Genomic DNA, 20,909 nt, shown 5'->3' with positions numbered 1-20,909 from the left:
AAAGTATTTCTTCTCTAGAGAAAAGACATATGGGACGAGACTTTTATCAAGAGATATGAACAAAACTCTAGCTCTAGATCCCTTTTCTTGAGATGCACCATCAAATCATAACAGTTAATTGGTTCCTCTTGAATGCGCATCACTTCCTCATCTGGACAATCCTCATAAAGGATGGGCGGCTAAGACGTTCGTAAAAGCATGCCCTTTCACAACCTTCTATGGGACATAGGCGATATCAAATCCCATAAGAAGCAGTATCCACTTGGCAAACCAACCGAGTTAGTCGTGTCATTAAGAATTTTATGAGATCTGCTCGTGAAATTAGTTGTATGGATTGAGCCAATAGGTAAGGCCTCAACTTCTGAATGGAAAATACCCAAGTGAGAGACATTTTTTCGATGGCCAAATAGTTTTATTCATATGCCCTCATGGTGTGATATGGATAATATAGAGCAACCTTAATTCTTTCATCATTGTGCCATGTGACCCTTCCAAGGCAGTCATATACCGTATCAACAGCCGGCCTAAAATTGGTGTCATAAAGAGCGGTGGTTTCAAGAGATAATCCCTAATCGCCTGATAAGCTATCTAACTGATGTCGCCCCTTATGAAAGGCATATCTTTTTCCATAAGCCTAAAATTACATCTTCCTGATAAATTTAAATTGCACCTCCTAATATAGGAAAGTCTTCCTTGCACGGACTTTAACTCTGAATGGTTCGTGGGTGGCAGCATATCCTCTATTGCGTTGATTTTCACATGATCAATCTCAATCCCTCGATGCACAAAACCATGAAACTTGCTTGATCTGATCTCGAATTTATATTTCAAAGGATTCGTCTTGAGCTGATATTTTTGTAGGTTTTCAATCACTACCCCAAGCATCGTGACTGTGAGTGGAAAAATCTTTAGATTTAAAGACAATTGTCAGTACATGTTGATATGTAGCTTATGCATTCTTCATACTGAGCGTCATCACCTTATAGCAATATATCTTTTTGAGCGTGCAAAATGCCATTAACTCTTTGTCCTTTGGGGACATCCTAATCTTATTATGCCCCGAATAGTTATCCATGAATGAAAGAGCTTGACATGCTGCTTGTCGGCACACCCTCTAAATTTGACATTATTTCTAAGTTCTTACAATATAGGGATCCTACTAGCTTTGTACACATTATGATACCCCCAAACATGATCTTTACTCCCTATAGAGCATAAATAATATTTGAAAATCCTCATGTTCTCTTTAAAGAGAGATAATATAGGACACATGAGATGGAGTTGAACCATAAACTCCGTTCCAAACTGAGAAATGGCATGTATGCCTCATCAAATCATTCGAAAATAGCCAACAACCATTGACCACCAAAAATTTTGGGTTGTCTGTTCACCCGACAAATACCAAGTTGTGCATGTGTCAAGCCTAATACATAATGAGCTGCACAAAGATGTACGGATCTGATTGAGCTGAACAAATAGCCACATGGTCCGGGGCCTCTTTGACGTATAAAATAACTATTTCCACCCATTTTTAGGAAAATCAAAACCAAAGATAATCTGTTATGAGAAAATTCAAAACCACTTAACCGATCCAAAATTGACTAGACTTGTTACCAATCAGCAAACCAACACCTGAAACAAATTTTGGGGGCCACTAATTGCATGACACATGTCAAGCCGCACACAGTTTTGTGCCCAAATCACTATGATCCCGCAACTTGAATGACCCAGATATGATCCGGGGCTCGAACCTCATGATTTATGGAATTTGCCAATTTGTAAGTCAATGTTGGTTGACCCCAAGGGCCTTCTAGAAGACACAATCGTGGCCTTGACTTCTCTAGTTCCAATCCAATAATCCCAAGAAAACCTCAGTAGACCTTAACTAAAAAAAAAGCAGACAATCTGCAAAAACTCAGAGAACATAGAAGAAGAAGATTCCTCCCACACCAAAAGACATCTGGTTTAGAAAACCTGGAAGGAGGAGCGAAGGCTCACCCTTCATGTCCATTCTAGGCCCTAACTCTCAATATAAAAGGGGGAGAGATGTAGGCCTCTACTCACAATGAATCTCAACACAACAAAAATGACAAAGGGTGTGAGAGAGTGGTGGAACTCCTCTTGAGAGAGAGAATGTGTGAGAGAGAGAGAGCGAGAGACTCTAAGCACTCTCTCATTTGAGTTGCAAGGTGAGACCCAGCCAAAGAGATAATGAATTGTGTGAGAGAGTCGAGCTTGGACTGCTCCTTGTTTAGTACATATTCACTTGTAAGAGTATTCATGAGCTTCCTCCTTCTCTGGATTGTAGCGCCCCCAAGAGAGAGTCGAGACGTTCGTGACCACGCCGACTCCTTCCTAACACTCTACAAACTAGTTAAAGAGAGAAAAGGTGCTGGAAATGTGATTGCCACCCTTGGAAGAGGCCAAGAGACATATGATTATGCTTATACAAGTCAACAAACTTGCATATGCATATTGTGAATTAGAAACAAGCATGAATTATGGAATTCACTCAAAACTATAAGTATTAGGCCAAACTACAATGGATACCTAAGGGGCCTAACACTTATAACACCTAGATAGTGATTCTATACTTGATACAATGGGCTCCAACCTTCCCTTATGAAATTTCTAATCCTTGAAGCAAAATAGAATATACAAATTTTAAAAGAATGCAAACATAACCCTGAGAATTGATCTGTGGAGGAAGGAGAGATAGAGATGAAGATAATGTAAAGGAAGATGAAATACTAAATAAATAAAATGTTGTCTCTATAAACACCAAATCAGCAATAAGTATCAACTCCTTTTTTTTTTTTTTTTTGGGGGGGTTAATTTAGTGGGAAGACAAGCCCCAATATGTTTTCTCATATAGATTTAGGAATTAGCTATTTTGAATGTGTCAATGGGTGGTGTCAACAGGATTGGAAACCACAATGTGGCAACTATGTATGGGGTTACTACCACCACATCCCGGCCCCTTTCCTACTTTATCAGCTCTTTGAATCTTAGAAAGCCAAGCCCCGGTCCTGTCTAAGCTTTCTTTGTTAATATTTTCAAAGAGAACCTACGGTTGCCAGAACCAAATGTGATTTTGGTTACCAAAGAGCAAAGCCAATGGTACGATGTCAAAGAAAACATTTGAGAGTGCACGAGCAAATAAAAACTGGAAGAGGGCTTTTTGTTGTTGCAAGCCCCAAGCGAGAAGATGTGCAACATAGGCTACACATCAAATTGGGGCTTGTAACATCAAAGCACTCGCTTTAGGGGCTTTGCAAGAGAAAAAAGCCAGCAAGCATAGGCTTGAAAGCCAAGAAGCAACGGCATGTTAGTGCATCTGTTTTCTTTCTTATCTTCGCTGGCTCGAAAGCAAGAAGCAAGGGTTAGCCTAGCACTAGAGTTAGTGCATCCGTTTTCTTGCAAGAAGAAAGGGCTAGCCTAGCGCTAGCTTCAGTGCGTCTGTTTTCTTGCTTGCATTCGTGTGGAAGCTGGCCACACGCTATGCCATGTGCGGAGGGGATTTGTTCAAGAATTCTTTCAAATACATGCTTCTTCGATGCTTGAGGAAGAAGGCCATCAATTGGTTCAAGATGTCTACCCCCGGATATGCGAGGGGTATATTCACAGTCAAATGCTTGCTAAGAAGATCTTGCACCAGGGCTATGATTGGCCTACTATTCCATGCATAAATCGATTATTAAGAAAGCACAAACCTTGTAGAATTCTCTCTGTTCTTACACAAGTTTAGCATAATTTTAATGTACTCTCCAAAAGGTACGTGAAAATTGGTGGGTAGGGCTATTTACAGAGTTTTGAAAGGGTAACCCTTGAAAATACGACGGGAAGGGAACCTTAGAAAAGGGCACAACTTCAAATCATGCACTAGTGCGCAATTCGATGTTGCGCCCTTGATATAAGCCATGTAAAAAGCGGGTCCTCAGGGCTTCGACAAGTGTGCAATAGACCTTGAAATGATGTCCAATGTCCAAACAGCTAGCTGACTACTAGAGGCACTAATCTGAGTTGCGCCATTGTTTGGTTGAAAATAGGACACGATTTGAAGTTCTGTAAGTGGCGCCTTATTTTGAATGTATTGGTTTTCATGCAAAACGTTGGCCCAGAGTGGCACCACATGTTTGTAAGTGATAGAAACAAAGATCCATTGAAAATGGACAATTTCTAAGGGTTTTTTCGATCTATAGGCCTTAGGAAACAACTTTCTAGTGGACTTCTCCATTAAACAAGGTTCACATGTGGGTAAGCCTACTTTGGTCAATGACCCTAGGAATCTCTTGTAGGTTAATCTTGCCAATACTATACATACATATGTGCCCAAGTTTACCATTGGCACAATATAGATGCAAATGTATCATGAAGAAATTAAAAGTGGATGGATGATACATCATTAGTAGGAGGAGGAGGAGATGAAATAACGCAAACTACTCTTCCATATCCAAAGTATAGAGGATTAACAACTAGCACCTCTGTGCATACAGTAGCATACTCAAAAGGAATAAACGTTTCATATCTTTTTTGGCTCAAGGCATTCAGACGTGACGTAACCAGTCTTCCCACAATTAAAGCAGGGCGAGTATGATTTACCATTTACCTGCAGGAGCATTGCGCTTCCCCCAGTTTGCTTATTACTCTTACCTTTGACACTCAACCTTTAATTCCTTTTGCTTGACAGGATTGTTACCCTTAGGGTTCCCCTTGGATATCTTACTCTCCTTAGGCTTGCCTGGCTTGGCCCACATGGCCAGCTTGCTTGCACTAGATGATGAGAAAGATGAGTAAATATTTAATATTCTTATAGTATGTCACTATAATTGCAAATATTTTATTATTCTCATAATCTGTCACCACAATTTCCATATTCTCTTAAGATTAAGGAAGTAATCTAAGGATAGATATAATCTCGTCACTAAGCACAATACTCGCAACACTCAGATTACGTATCATCTATGACATTTTTCTCAAATACTCCATTATGAACACACTTGATGGCATCGTATACATCTAGAATGCCAGCATTAGTGCACCCAATCTAGTGGGAGAGGTGCAAAAGAACTGGAGCTGCAATTCTTAGATGTCTCAAACCACCCAATCAAGTTGTTTTGCGTCCTGCTTAACATGGTAAAACATTCACAATAATCCCTTTTGAGCCATGCTTTGATATGATTTTCCAAAGCTGTGTGGCCTTTGTTAGGAGGAATTATGCTAGTGGTCAAGTCTTCAAGGCTGCCTTGCTCACCAAGCAGGTTTAAATTTTACACTTTTATATGACGTAATTCTTGCTATCCGGCTTCTTTTCACTATGGAAGTAAGGTGATCACATTCTTGGATGACATTGTAGTCTGTATCCAGGAAAAGATAATCATTAAATGGATGATTAAGTTTATTTATTCCTGGTTGCACAATCACACAAAGTATTATTGAGTCTCACACTCTCATGGGTTCTCAACGATTACGATAGAGAAAATATCTTCATACCCTCTATTTTTAAGTTTCATTTCACAATATACCTAAGGTTTTAAAAGATATCTTGGGACATAAAAATTGTATATTTTATTTCTTTTAACCCTCTGAACTAATTTAAATTTTTTTTTTAGGCCAAACAAATCTAAAAGGACATGTCTTTTCTAAAAGCCATCTTCCCAAACTTCTAGAGAAGGAGAAAGAAGGACTTCATGGAGGTGAGAGGTTACAGAAAGGAGAGAGAGAAGTGTTTGGAGAAACACGAGAGGAGAGAGAGTGAGAGATCCAGGAAGAGAGACAGAGAGAAAGAGAGAATTTTGGGGTATGTAAGTGAAGAGAGCGAAATAATTGGGTTTCGAAAGAGCATGTCTTTCTCAAATTTGTTTAGGTTTAAAATGTTTAGGGGGTTAGAAGATATCTTTTGAAACTTTAAGTTTATCAATAAATGAAACCTAATAGTAAGGGATATAGAGATATTTTCCCGTTAAAATATCCAAAACTCTAAAATACTCGAGTAAAAAAATTTGCATAATCATACTGACCAATGCTAATAATCAATATCAAGTAAAATTTTAGAGGCTCGACACCCCAACCCTTTTCATCAAGTGTGTGTTTGCATCAGTAATGTAAAATCCCACTAAAAACTGTAATCTAATGATGATCAATGCCCATGGCAACTCCCAAAATTAGATTGTCTCCACCTAGAAAGTCTCCATGTTGCTTGAAAAAGATACAAAAGTGATACCATAGTTTTCCGGCCAAAAATGGGTTTTGGAAGTGGGACTAGGCCATAAAATCCTTAGAGTTGCATTTGGCTTTGCAAGATGTTAAAAAATACATAAGGTTCATTGAAAGCATACGTATGAATCCAAAGATATGCCCCTCGAAATTTTCAGGCTCGGCACGGTCCATTTACTTTTTGAGGTCGCACAGTGAAAGGGGGCCTTTTCAGTGAGGCTGCATCTGTACATAGAGATTGTGAGGCCACATCTGGACAAAAACACCTTGTGGCTTCAAGGGGGCTATGGAGCCTCAATAATGCTGAGGCCGAACAAAACATCGATGATTCTGCAGCTGCACAAAATAAAGCATGCAGCCATAGATGCACCAATTTTTGTGCAGCTTGAGCTGCCTCCACATGACCCACACGTTTGGCTTATACATGTGACGTCAGGACTAAAGCCTGTCACATACGTGTTGCTTTGCCTTTGTTTTGCACTTTTTTTTGCACGTATGAGATGTGTGCACATGCACATGTTGAACCTTATTGCATGTGTGCAGCGCATGAGGCAGCACTACCATGCAGCATGCATGGACTCCCTGGACCACTACACATCCACTGCATGGGTCCAGTGTGGGTGCACATGGTACTGCATGGCATAGCGCACTGCCCCACACATACGTCTAGGAGCCCATGTGTGCATGTGGGTCGCCGCAGTCAATGCGATGGTCACTCACAGGCTGCCTCGCACGAGATCACCACTGGTCTACAGTGCACAAAGTGTGTTCAATATGTGCTTTGACATGCTCGAACGAGCTCAGAGCATGTCGTTTGCTCATGTGGGTGCGATGCGTGCCCCTGGACCAAACTCTTCAGCCGTAGGAAAAAAAAAATGGCCAAAAAAGCGAAAGCAAAAAAAACAAAAAAGATAAACTCAAGAAACTATGATTTTGGGTTATGTTCCATATTTTTCCAAACCCATCCAGTTTCCTTATATAAAAAGGGACAGAAAATATGGTTTTGGGGTATGTTCCAAAATTTTCCAAAACCATGTAAAAAGGGACAACCATGAAGTAACCCAAACACGCTAGTGATGTCTTAAACCGTGCACAACTATTAGATCCAAAAGCGAACTCAATGGAGTCGCTTCAAGCCAGGCATGGTGATCAAATTTGGGAGAAAACTCTATGGCGTAGCATAAATAAAAAGACCAAATCCAAGATCAAACCTCCATTAAGATGCTCTCCATTAAGATGCTATGATAACAATGTTGAAAGACTGTAGTTATCTTGAAGCAGCAGAAACTTCAATAAAAACTCAAATTAAACTGATCTCTCTTTCAGTCATCAAGAATTTGATGCTACCCCTTTTGGACACCCTCTTTTGATGATAAGAACCAAGAAGAAAAGTCCACACAAATTTCAAGCCATTCGATACAAGGCTTGATGTCACCTTCTTTCGATTACAACAACCAGGTGGAAAAATTCACTGCACAAATCGCAAGCGCTCGACAGAAGGCTCTAGAATTCTGACATTTAGGAGGATTTGTAGTGTTACCCCAGAATGAAAGAAATATGAGTGGAAACATGGGTCTGTTCCTTGAACGTTTCTAAGGGAGATGGAAAGGGCTCAATCGAACCTTGTGCAACACTCCCAGAAACAAAAACGAGAAACTTTACCATCTCATTATACAATATTCCCACTCACACAATTTTTTTCACGTGGTAATCCAAATAACTGTGGAAATTATAGAAACTTACACATATTTTTTGGTACAATATATATTTTTTTTTATGTGTATCTATATTAGGAAGGCTAATCATTGTATATGTTACTTTCTTTAGTAGTACATAGTTTTGTAGCCCTATAAATTGGGGCTCTTGCTCATATCTTCGGTAAGCTCTGAAATATGTCTTTCATGGGGCTTAAGGCCCAAATAAATAGAAATACAGCTTCTCACATGGCATCAAAGCAAGGTTCTGTCTCGATCGATTTTTCTGTGACTCTGTAAACAGCTTTCAAGAATATGCAATTTGGCACAAATCTGGTACTTTTTTTTTCTTCCTTATGTTTTTTTTTTTCATCTTCTTGTGTCAGCCATCTCTCTCTCTCTGTCTTCTTGTTTTTGCCGTGTTGTAGCTACTCCTTCTCTACACTTTCCACATGCATTGTTTTCTAGTTTCTCAAATCCTCAAATTAGGTTTTTGCTTTTGCTGAAATTTGTGTTCTCATCATCTGGTTAGGGTTTAGTGTCAGGTTTTGATCATTTTTAAACCATAAGCAAAATTGGTTTGTTCAAGGATTTCTAGTTGAGAACATTGTATAATCCGTCTCTAGTTGGGGACTTGAACTTCTACAATTGTTGAGGCAAAATCACAGAAGAATTCATCTTTGGTTCATAATCTGTTTGATTTAGGTTCTATCCTTAATTCAACATGTGTCCCTTTTCCTAATTCTCTCGCAGTTGCCCTACTTGATATTGCTCGATTTGGCTTTCCCCTTGCAAGTATCTAGTTTTGCTGTAAGCTTTTTTTGGGCCGATCTGTTGGTTTTCTGACTTATTGTGGCGGTTTTACCGCCTAAGAACGGTGGATCTGGAGGTTATCAGGCTAGTTTTGGCTGGGATTTGAGTTTTTCGAGTAGTTTTGATCGAAAGTTTCATTCCACCTCCTAATTTGAGGTCAGATCTCTTAAAAAATGAGTAGATTTGCTCTCAGATCAGTGACAGAGCCAGCATTGATCTGAAAGCACGAAATATTAAATGAAAAGTAAATAAAATCCCAAATCTAACAAAATTAACTAAAAAGATAAGAGGAAAAGAGGATGAGAAAAATACATGGCCGGGCCATTTGGCCCAACAAATCCAAGGTTTCGAGGACTCGTCCGTATCAGGACCGCGACTATGATTTCTATTGTGGATCCTCAATGCTCTCTTTAATGTTGACCAAGTCTTAGCATGGTTGAATGGTTATATGATCTTAAGTTCTCTCTGGGTTAAGGTTGCAGGCTATGGTTTAATGACCTAAGGTTTTTCTTTGGGTTAAAGTTTTTCTCTCTAAACTCTCTCCGGTTTCTTAGCTCACCCATTCTCTAATTTCCTAGCGCTCTCTCACTCTCTCTCTCAAAATGGTCACCCAAATATCTTTTTATATATTGAAAAGAGCGTGTAAATGGATAAGTACCAAAAACCACCAAATTTATTAGGATACTGGATCACAGGATGGGGATCATGGACTATGGTGGTCTACGGTTAAGAGGTCAACTGAAATAGTGTGGTCCTACGGTCAAGAAAACTATGGAATTTATCAGTTTCAAAATGGGGTGTCTACACTTGCCACCCTTTGGCACCCTCTGTCCTTTGAGGGTGGCAAAGAAGTAGATAATGTAAGCATTTTAAATTTCATCCTAACGTTTCATAGTCAGAGGGCACACCAACTATCCCTCCAAGATATTGCGCTCCCTACTCACCCACCTAGGGCGTTTTCTTCCTAGGGTTTTCGGTGTGAGATGTTTCGGTGATTTACGTAAGCATGGATCTCAGTTGGATTTTCTGGCCATGCCACTTAACTTCAAGGTTTTTCACAATTTCAAATCTTTAAACCTGGCATTTTCTTTGATTTTCTTTAAGGTTTAAAAGGCTTTGCTTAATGGGAAAATGTTTTCTCAGTCAATTATGAAGAGAGAGATGAGGCGGCAACGTCATAGCATCATGTACGGGCGTCCAAGCTCATTCGTTTTAAAGGACATTTTAGAAAATTTTAAATTAGAGAGATTTGAAATATAACCCAGAGCTTGGATAGGTCACAATTTCAAAGGTTTTTATAACACAAGACTCATAATGAAAATTTTGAAATGAGAATGATATTTTGAAAAACAAATTTTTGTGAGTAGTTTTAGCTCATGCAACAATGGAGCCCTTTAAGCAATTTAACGTCATGCAGCGATGGAGGGATACACCCGACCCTTTACATCATATGGGGATAGACGAATACAACTAATCTTTTATGTCGTATGGGGTTAGACGGATACACCCGACATTTTATGTCATACGAGGCTAGATATTTTCTGAATACAGCTGACCTTTAACGTTAAACGGGGTTAGATGGATGCACTCAACCTTTTACGTCATACGGGTCTAGAAGAATACACCCGACCTTTTATGTCATATGGGGCTAGACATTTTCTGAACTGGATTTTGGTTAGCAGTTTAAGTTCGTGCCACCAAGGAGCATCTTGTTTTTTTTTAAATCAAATATTTTTCTTTTGGAATTGGTTGGCAGTTTAGGCTTGTTCCATTAAGGAGTGTCTTAAAACTTTTGAAAACAAATTAAATTTTAAACAGTCTTTTTCAGAGAGAAATACATACCTGTGGTTGTATCAGTCTCTAGGAGCCTTCAAAATCTAAGCACAGGCATTTTGAGAAAGAAAAATTTTATTTTTGGTGCTAAGAGTTAATTATGAGTCAATATTTTTGTGTTACTGCCCCTTATATCTCGTCAAAAACGACCAAGATGCCCCTGGATGAAAAATATTCATATGGGGTAGTTCTTGCTCGTTTTTTATATAGCTTTTATCCTTGCTTCAGGGAATTTCTTGCTCCATTGCCCCTGTTATAGGGTGTTTTGTTTGTTAATCTTTATATATGCAATTGATTCATCGAGGTAGAGAGAGGCATTTTATTTACGCACACTTTTTAGACCGAGTTTCAACAAACTTAGTTCCCCTTGTTATAGGGTTTATGTCACAAAATTCGGGCTAGTGGACCGTCATACATACACACAGGGATAGATTTGCCCCAGTTTGCCTCAAAGAATTTAGTTGAGAGAGGGAATGCTCCCAAACTAACAAATGTCATCATTGACAAGGTTCACTCATCTCCGATATGTGGTAGTTGGTTTTTGTACTCATACAGCTATGGATTACCTCGCTAGTTTCAAGCCTTCATAACAAGCATAGGAAGTTGGCTTCGAGAGCAAGGGCAGACTGACTAACAATTTAGCCTCTAGTAGTGATGGAGGAAGTCATTTCTCGATTTTAAAAAAGGAATTTTGAAAATGATTTTTTTATTTATGAGAAAATGATAGATTACTTTGGAAAGCATTTTCAAAAGAGAGACAGACCTTACAACTTTTGCCACCTGTGAACCCTTTATTTTCTTTTTATTCACTAATTTAAAGATGATGAAATGAATTTCCTTGTGAGATCGTGAGGGCTCATGAGACTTGAAATTTCTCTTGGTCTTTGGAGCTCTAATCTTGTATTTCGCAAGACCATGAAGAGTTCTTTGGGTTATTATCGGTCTTCCTTATTGGAGAGGTCTCGAAGTTCTTCCCAAGGTTCATTGAAGTCTCTTAGGTCTCCAATTCATGTCACCTTCACATATCTTTCTGAGGTTGGTTCTATTGGGAACCTGTAGGGATTAGGTGGAGTCTTCATCCTTAGGGTCCGCTTATGCAGCATTGTTGTGACTTGCAAGTACCTATTTGTACTTGAAGTTTTGGATTAGGGCCTCCTTTTTGGAGGATTTTCTTTTCATGATTCTATTTTACCCATGGCTCCCCTTTTCGAGTTTTCACCATGTCTTTTTTTTTTTTTCTTTTTTTTTTTTTCTGTGATGGATTTTCAAGTTTTCACCACGTCCTTCATTGTTTGCTTTTTTCTTTTAAGCCCGTTACAGGTAGTATTTTTTGAGATGTATTGCATTAATGGGGTTGTTGAGTTCATATCCGTCCTGATTTTTTATTTTATAGGAATTGCATATATGCACTCGAGTTACCACAAATGGCTCTTCCCAATTAGATTTGAATTTTCCTAATGGGTGTGGATTCGTAGGAGTGTGGAAGATCTTCTTGAGTACCATGTCTCTTTCTCTAGATTATCGGGGAACAACTTTTCTTTGGCATGCCCCCTCTCGATTCTATTATGGTAAGCTACGATATTCTGTGTTGCTCGTAGTCATCTTTCTTCTAGAGTAGCGAGGGCGACGACTCGTGCTTCGATCTTTTGTTCCTTATCAAAATCTTTATGAATGTGCACTCGAAGAGACAATAGTTCAACTTCAATGGGTAGCACAACCTCCATACGATACACTAATGAGTACGGGGTCATGTCAGAAGGAGTCTTCTCATTTGTCCAGCAGGCCCATAGTGCATGGTTTAGCTTTTCATGCTAATCTTGGTCACCTTCTATTATTCTGTCTATAATTTTGAGAAGTCCTTTCTTTATGGCCTCAGCTTGCCCGTTTCCTTGAGGATAATAGAGTGTGGAAAATTTCTGCGTTATTCCAAACATTTTGCACACCTTAGTGACCCTTTCATTTTTTAAATTGGTTCCATTATCAGTAATGATTGTCTCAGGAACATCAAATATGGATACAATGTTGTTCTTCATGAAATGACAGACATATTAACCTTAAATTTTGGCGAATGATGCAGCTTGTACCCATTTTATGACATATTATGTAGTCGTTAGTATATACCGATGGTTGTTCGAGGCTTTTGGTGAAATCATTTCAATGATATAAAGACCCCACATCACAAAGGGCCATATAGGTGATGTTGAGTTAAGTGGTACAGATGGTGCATGGATGAGGTCTCCATAAAGCTGACATTTGGGACATCTCTTAACGAACTTCCAACAATCTTCGGCCATGGCAGTCTAATAATAGCCTTGGCGCCTGATTTTTTGGGCTAAGGTAGCTGCCCCGGAGTGTCCTTCTTCATTACGTAATTCTGTTAACACTTGATCAATTTTTGGCTGGTCAAGGCATTGCAAGATGATATCATCAAAGGATTTCTAGAACATAAGATTGTCTCTTAATAAGAAAACCATAGAAAACCTTCGGATGACTTCCTTATCCTTTTTGGTGGCTCCGTCGGGGTATGACCCATCTTTCAACAAGGATAACACATCATGGAACTATGTTTTTGTCTTAACTAGTGTATCTGAGGTCACGAAAGACACTTCCCCATCGTTCTCATTTTCTTGACCTATTTTCTCTTCAATTTTCGATGGGCAAGGGTCATACTTGTGCTTGATGTAAAATGGTAGCGTGGTGACTTCTAAAGGGATGTTGACCATCGAAGCAAGCGTTGCAAGGGCATCCGTGAACCAATTATTTTCCCTAATCACATGCTGGAAGGTGATTTGCTTAAAATATTTTATCATATTTTCCACCTTTTCTTGGGGCATTAATTTTTCTTCTTTGACCTTCCAAATCCCTTGAACTTGGTTTATGATGAGCAAGGAGTCACCAATGACTCATATTTGTTGGATCTTCAGTTCTATGGCATTATCGAGTCCAGCTAAGAGATCCGTGTTAAGGAGAGTGTTATCTGGCAGTACGTGTTCAGCTAAGTGGTCAGCAATGACTTGCCATATGATTGATTTTTTAATAACATATTCGATCTCAAACTTGCTCAATATCATTCTCCACTTCGCTAAACGTCTATTAAGGACTGGTCTTTTCAATATGTACTTAAGTGGGTGCATTCTTTGGATGAGCTTGACTGTAAGAGATAAGACATAGTATCTTAATTTCGGCATAGCCCACGTAAGCGTTAAGCAAATGTTCTCCACATATGTGTATCTCGTCTCATAGTCGACCATGGTTTTGTTGATGTAGTACATGATTTGTTCTTTTCTATAGTGATCATATTCTCTTAACATTGCCCCCATGGTTTTGTCGTTCGCAGATATGTATAGGAACATGGATTTGTTTGGATTAGGAGGACTAAGAATGAGAGGTTTAGATAGGTACTGCTTGATTTGGTCGAATGCCTCTTGGTATTCATTGTCTCATATGAATGGCATATCTTTCTTAAAGAGCCTATTGAAAGGTATGTACTTATTTGCTAGTTGTGAGATAAAGCGCCTTATGACTTGTATGTGACCTTGAAGCCCACATATTTCTTTGATGTTCTAGGGAGGGGGTGTTTCAGTGATGGCTCGTATTTTGGGCAGGTCCACCTCAATGCCCATTTGGCTTGCTATAAAACTTAGTAATGTGCCGGATTAAACTCCTAACGCACATTTATGTGGATTCAAATTGAGTTGATGCTTCCAGAGTCTTTCGAAAATAGTTCTCAGGTTAGTGAGATGATCAGCCCTAGCCTTTAACTTGACCAGAATATTGTCGACGTAGTCGTAGAAGATGCTAGTCATTGCCCGTTTATAGGTTTCCCCTGCGTTTTTTAGGCCAAAGGGCATCACACAGTAGCAGTAAGTTCCCCATTGTGTTATGAACGATGTTTGGTCTGGCCTTCTTCTGCCATGAGGATCTGGTTGCAACCCGAGAAGTCGTCCATGATGACAATATCTCGTGCCCCTCATTGTTGTCGACCAAGGCATCCACATTTGGAAGGGGAAATTGTCTTTGGGACTTGTCTTATTTAGATCTCTATGGTCAACACACACTCAAATCCCCCCATCTTTCTTGGGTACGACTACTATGTTGGCCAACCACTCTGAGTAATCGACAGAGATATTGAATTTTGGCTTCAGCAGTTGATCAAATTCTTCTTTGATTTTTATTCGAGGTAGATCTTTTGACGTTGGAGTTTTTGCCTCACTGGGTAGAGATATTTTAAGGACATAAGTTAGATTAGAGTGCTTATGAGCACATCTCTAGTACAAGACTTGGGGAGAGGGCTTTTAAGGACATAAGTTATCACTTATCTCGGACAGAGAAGGGGGAAGTATTACCTCATTCCCCACATTGCACCAAGAAGGAGTGCTTTGAAGGTACTCATACATGTTAAACCGAATGGGAGTGTTTTTAAGGTCATCACACATGTTAGACCGAGAGGCTGAAGGGCAAGTTCTATGGGACAGCGGTGAAACTAGCCTTGCTCTATGGGGCATAATATCAAGAAGAGAAAAAACAATATACTTGTAGAATGAGTGTAGTAGAGACGAGAATGTTGAGATGGATGAGTGGCAAGACAATAAGGGATAGAAATAAAAAAGAATCTATTCGAAAGAATTTAGGCATGGCACCAATAAGTGATAAAATTTGAGATAGTAGAATTAGGTGAGTTAGCCATATGTGGCACCAGCCAAGTACAACACATGTTAGGAGGTGCGAGTTAGTCCAAGTGGAAGGACTAAAAAGAGCATTGGGTAAGCCCAAAAGGACGTGGTTGGAAGTAATCTGAAAAGATATGGAGACTAATGGCCTCACTGAGGATATGACCTTTAATAGAGCATAAAGGAGAACCACGATTCATGTAGCCAAATCCAAATTGAAAAAAAACTAAAATGGGATGATGGTGACCCATGTTAGACCGAGAGGGGGCAAGTTTTAGGTTTCTTCCCATGTTAGATTGAATAAAGATGCTTTTTAATGTCATTACCCATTTTAGATTGAGAGGGGTCAAGTTTAAGGTTATTCTCCATGTTGGACCAAAAAGGGGCATTACAAGAAGCATTCTGGTAGAGGTAATGAAATGAGTGGTGTTTTCATGGTCTTGACTCATGACCCATATTAGACCATGATGAGGAGCTTTTAAGGCCATCAAATATCTTGTACTGAGAAGGGGTAATTTTAGGGTAACACCCATATCGGACCAAGAAGGTATAAGTTATTTGTCGTTCCCCATCAGACCGAGAGGGGAAAATTTTTAAGCCATCCCCATATTGGAACAAGATGGAGCAAGTTTTAGGTCATTCCCTATATTGGATTGTTTACACCCCCTTTAAATTTTGGCTAAAAAAGCCTTAGGGACAACACTAGCTGAGTGAGTTGTTGTATACCTATAAACATAATCCACAATTCTTATGAAACCATCATGCCCAACTAAATCAAGTCCGAATACCAAGTCAGTATAGAATCACTAGAAAACGCCATATTCCAAATCCCAAGATTTGTCCGAACTAGACTAGGTCACTACTACTAGATTCAACAAGTTTCTCTTAAGCACTAGGAGTTTGTCTAGGCTAGCAACATGACTCGCGTTACTAAGCCCAATGGGCCTAGTGACTCATATCACGTAACTTATCCCTTCCGTACCCCTAGAATTCTCCAAAATTTTCCAAAAGGTTATGGAGAGTTGGATGGTCAATTTGACCATTTTTGGATGAGCTTTAACTGGGATTTTGGCGGGGATTATATGAGGAAATTAATTATTTACGAAGCATAATATCCAACAGCCATGGGAGATACCTTCCATGGGAGATACCTTCTTCCAAAGCCTATATAAACCCACCTAATATCCCATAATAAATCACATAAAATCATAAAAAATCCCGTGAAACGCACAAAATATAAAACAATTTCATAAAATCCCTTAAAAATTAGGCCTCCAAAATCCTTGAAAATAATAGGGAAATCCCTAGGGAGTAAGTGTATAATGCATTACATGCACCCAACATTATAATCGTATAGGTAAATAAAGGGAAAGATGGATAATTGAGGATTGCCAACCACCGGGTGTTGCTGAAAAAATATGTTATTCCTAACAAACTTTTTTTAATGGAATTTATTTGTGCATAGATGGAGGGAGGGAGGGAGCAAACAATTCAATATAATGGTATTACATCCTCTCATGAGTTAACGGTTAATTAAAATAAATGTTCAAAAAATCGGTGATCTGATCCGAAATCGGGCGATCCGGATCGGGTATCGGCTGGACCATTCCGGATCCATCCATAAAACACGATCCGGCAATGTTTGCTCAATAAATCGGTAAGCATGGCGTCACAACTCACCGAGTCCGTTGATTATGACATCATCAAACCGAGTATTGACTTTATCATACTTTTTTTTAAAAGTAGGGAGGGCTTTTTTGTTAATTTTTTTGAAAAATCGGACAATTATGTTGTACAAGTACTTCTTGTCTTACATGGCTATGGGTGCCTCTTGTTGTTGTCAACCATGGCCCCCTAAGCCCACATGCCCCTATCAACCATAGGCACACTACCTCATGCTTCATCATGCTTTTCAAGCTCGCCTTTGAGCATGGTACTGAGGAGGCTTTTATTCACGTTAAACTTATTCTAATTTTTCGATGTAGAACATTTCGTCCATTCAACCTGCAGAACATCATTGGACAGCTGGACGCTTGGAGCAAGTTAGCTCTTTTCCTATCTCTCATATATCAATGCCTATTGTTAAAAAAATTTGTTTACCTAGTAATAAATGGTCCAATTATATATTTTATTTTTACAACATGGTGGACTTTAACATAAATTTAAAAATATTAATTTAAAGAAATGGTTCATAATTAGGCCATTTGAAATCTCTCTCTCTCTCTCTCTCTCTCTCTCTCTGTCTCTCCTAACAATCTCTTCCACTAATTTTATTCTAGAAACCTAAAAAATTAGATTTTTAAAAAGTTAAATTGTTATTTCGAAAATTGGTACGCATTCTAATAATTTCTACATTGATAATCAAATCTTGTATTTTATTTATCAATTTAGTTTTATTATAAATTATGTGTGTACTATTTTTCTTACAATTTGTCAATAATATATTTTAAATTAGATAATATTATAAGATATTTTGGATTTGTTATTATTTGTATAGTAAAATAATTATAAAATATAAACCAACAATTTCAATTTCAGAATATAATATTATAGTTAGTTAGATTGTAATAATTTTTTATTATAATTAAGTCGGTTGTAATAATTTGTTTTTTTTTTAGCGGATTAGTGTTTTCCACCAATTCGAGATTTTGGTGGCCATTTTTTCATCGATTTAATCCATTTTTTTTCCTAAATGAATGTGATAATACATTCTTCATTAAAATCAAGTACTATGATTTCTTGTTTTGTATTTTAGTTTTACGATTTTTTTTTTTCGGAGAGAGATTCACAATTTTTTTTAGAGGGTTTGGTTTTCCACAAAACAATGAATCATGGGGCTATTCTCCATCGATTTGATTCATTTTTTTATTTTGAAAGATCGTGTTAAGATTAAATTTCACCAGAATTAGTTAACATGATTTGTTGTTTTGTTTTTTTTTATTTTTTATAAATTCCTTTCGAGAGGGCTTTGCACATGAACACTTATAAGGTTGATTGTTATTTTTTTATTTATTTTTTTCTTTACAAATTTCCTTTTTTTATTGTCTGATTGTATGAAATCTAATTTTTCTAGTTTCAATCATTGTTGGGTTTTCATTTTTATTCTTATTTTTCATTTTCATATTCTCTTGATGTTGATTGGGGGATCATTTCTTTCTACTATTGTTTTTTTCTTTTTTCTTTTTTCTTATTTTTTTTCTGATATGGAGTTGTAATCAGCGTGAGCTGTTATTATTACAAGATTTTAAGTAATATTTTACAAATTATACGCTTTATTTTAGTCCATGTATAATTATATACTTCATCCATGATAATTCTATGATTCTTCTTTTCTGTGATGTAAATTTAATGGTTAACATACGTTCTTATAAGAAAAGAACATCTCAATATTCGCATATTGATGAAAAAAATGAAAGTTAATAATGTAGTACCCTCATTTCTTATTGGATTCCTAAAAAAAATTTATAATTATTTTTAGCAATTTTTTTTGTTTTTTTCATTGCCGAATCCGACCGATTCGGCCAAATTCCCTATCCGAACCACCGATTCACCTATCTCGATGAGTTTTTGGGGTGCCCGATCCGGAGCACCGATTTTCAGAAGAACAAAGAGAACTTTGAAGAATCACCAAAATTTGGTGGTACTTCGAACAAATCACCAAATTTCAGAAGAACCCATTAAAAATTAAATTTTGAAGAATTCTTGCGCTAAATCAGGCTGTTATGGTTGATTCACTCATTATGTTAATTTAACAAATTTTTGTTGTCAAAATCATGGCCAAATATCTAACCAGCGACTGGTTTTTCTAGAATTCATATGAGTCACAAAACACTTTGATGGGGGTTTGGATCAATTTTCAAAGAAAATTGAGCATTCTGACCCTTGAATTTTTTATTTCTCATTTTGGCCCATGGAATCTCAACAATCAAAGGGGCCACTTACTTCAGCGTACCTGAACTTGGAAACTAGCAAAAGAACGTGAATCCCCTGGTTTGAATTTCTGACATCAAAGGAGGCATTATAGCTCCAGCTCCATATCTGAAACAGAAGTTTGCAGGTTTCATCCTAGAAATAAACACACTTCACCAAAGAAAACATCTCCCACATCCAAAGAAAGCTATTTCAACTAGACGCGTTTTTTTGAGACAGTGAATGTAATTAACAAGGCATTCTAAATAAATTTTTTTTTGTGCTCAAAATTATACTCAAGAATTCATATAAAATATTTATGTGATATGGTAATGGGATATAAGAACGATTACAGATATATAGGGATTACAGATCATTTAAAATGTCAATAATGTATTGTTTCTAAGCTATTTGATCATGATTCCTTATTTGATGTAATCTGTTCCTTCTCATTTTTTAATATCATAATAATATAATTATAGAAATATCAGTTTATCAATTTCTATAATCAATGATGGATCGTACAGGTACACCTGACCACTTATTTTAAATGTGTAAATTGTTTTTCCTTTATATTAATTTTCCATTGTTTCAGGCATTGAGAATATAGCAAACTGAAATGCTAAATTATATCCTTGGATATTTCTTGAAATATTTTGCAGTGATCAGCTTCTCCTATCAATAGTTCTCATAATTCTAAAGGTGGCTCTGTCTATGATAATAGGATCTATCCATTGCAGCAACAGAATCAGGGTGGCTCATATTGTAGGTGGGCCGTATGACAATGGGAGCAATTTGAAAGTATATCTAAGTAGATTTCCATAGTATCGAAATCTGTGTTAGAAGTTTAGTTGGGGAGTAGTGCATTATCTTTTGTATGTTGTGTGTTCCACTTATGGCTCTCAATTGTGCGAGCTTGTTCTTTATTTTGTTAATTGTGCGAGCTTGTTCTTTATTTTGTTCGTTGTGTGTTCTATTTATAGCTCTTATTCGTATTGCACAACAATATTCTCTTGATCAATGGTGCGCTTTTGTACGTTGTTGCTTCCTTATAGTTGCCATTATTACTCCTTACAAAAACATATATATATATATATAGTGATTACTAAAACATTATTAAAGAATAAAGTAGTTAATATTCTAATAGTTGTTGTGAGAGACTAATAAAATTATTATAATAATGATGCACTGTGAATATATATACATGAACCTTAAAATATATAATTAAAGATGCACGTCAAAAGTCTATGGGAAAAAGTTGTTTTAATGTTGAAAACCCTCTAATTGATCATCTCGACATTAAGATGTATTAATATGAAAACAAAAGATTTTGGGTCCCAAAAATAGTGCTTCTTGCAACACATTATCTAGACCGTTTATTTTCAAGATTTTCATATATTTATAGATCTACTGGATTTCAACCATATTTGGAGTTCAAATTTATACTTAGATATGAAAATAGATTTTGAGATAATCCTATCATTTTCTTATAACAAAATTACATATTATTATAAAATTTGGAGTTGCCGCCTTAATTGGATTGTTTAAAATTGAAGATACTACACAAAATGCCTATAGGCGAAAATGAATAGTGATTTCGCCTACCCTCTTCACCATCTAAACTTCATCGCACGGTCACAGTTGTCCGGTAGTATTTCAATTTTCATTTTGTTTTTACTAATCGGAAGGATCTGAAATTTGGAGCGTGTGTACTTCTTAGTAAGGCGCACCTAATAGAAATATGAAAAAAATAATTCGTAAAATATAAGTCGAT

This window comes from Amborella trichopoda, chromosome 4 (assembly GCF_054954075.1).
Source record: "Amborella trichopoda isolate Santa Cruz 75 chromosome 4, AtrichopodaSantaCruz75HAP2 v2.0, whole genome shotgun sequence".
Lineage (NCBI taxonomy): Eukaryota > Viridiplantae > Streptophyta > Magnoliopsida > Amborellales > Amborellaceae > Amborella > Amborella trichopoda.
This window is presented reverse-complemented; position numbering follows the sequence as displayed.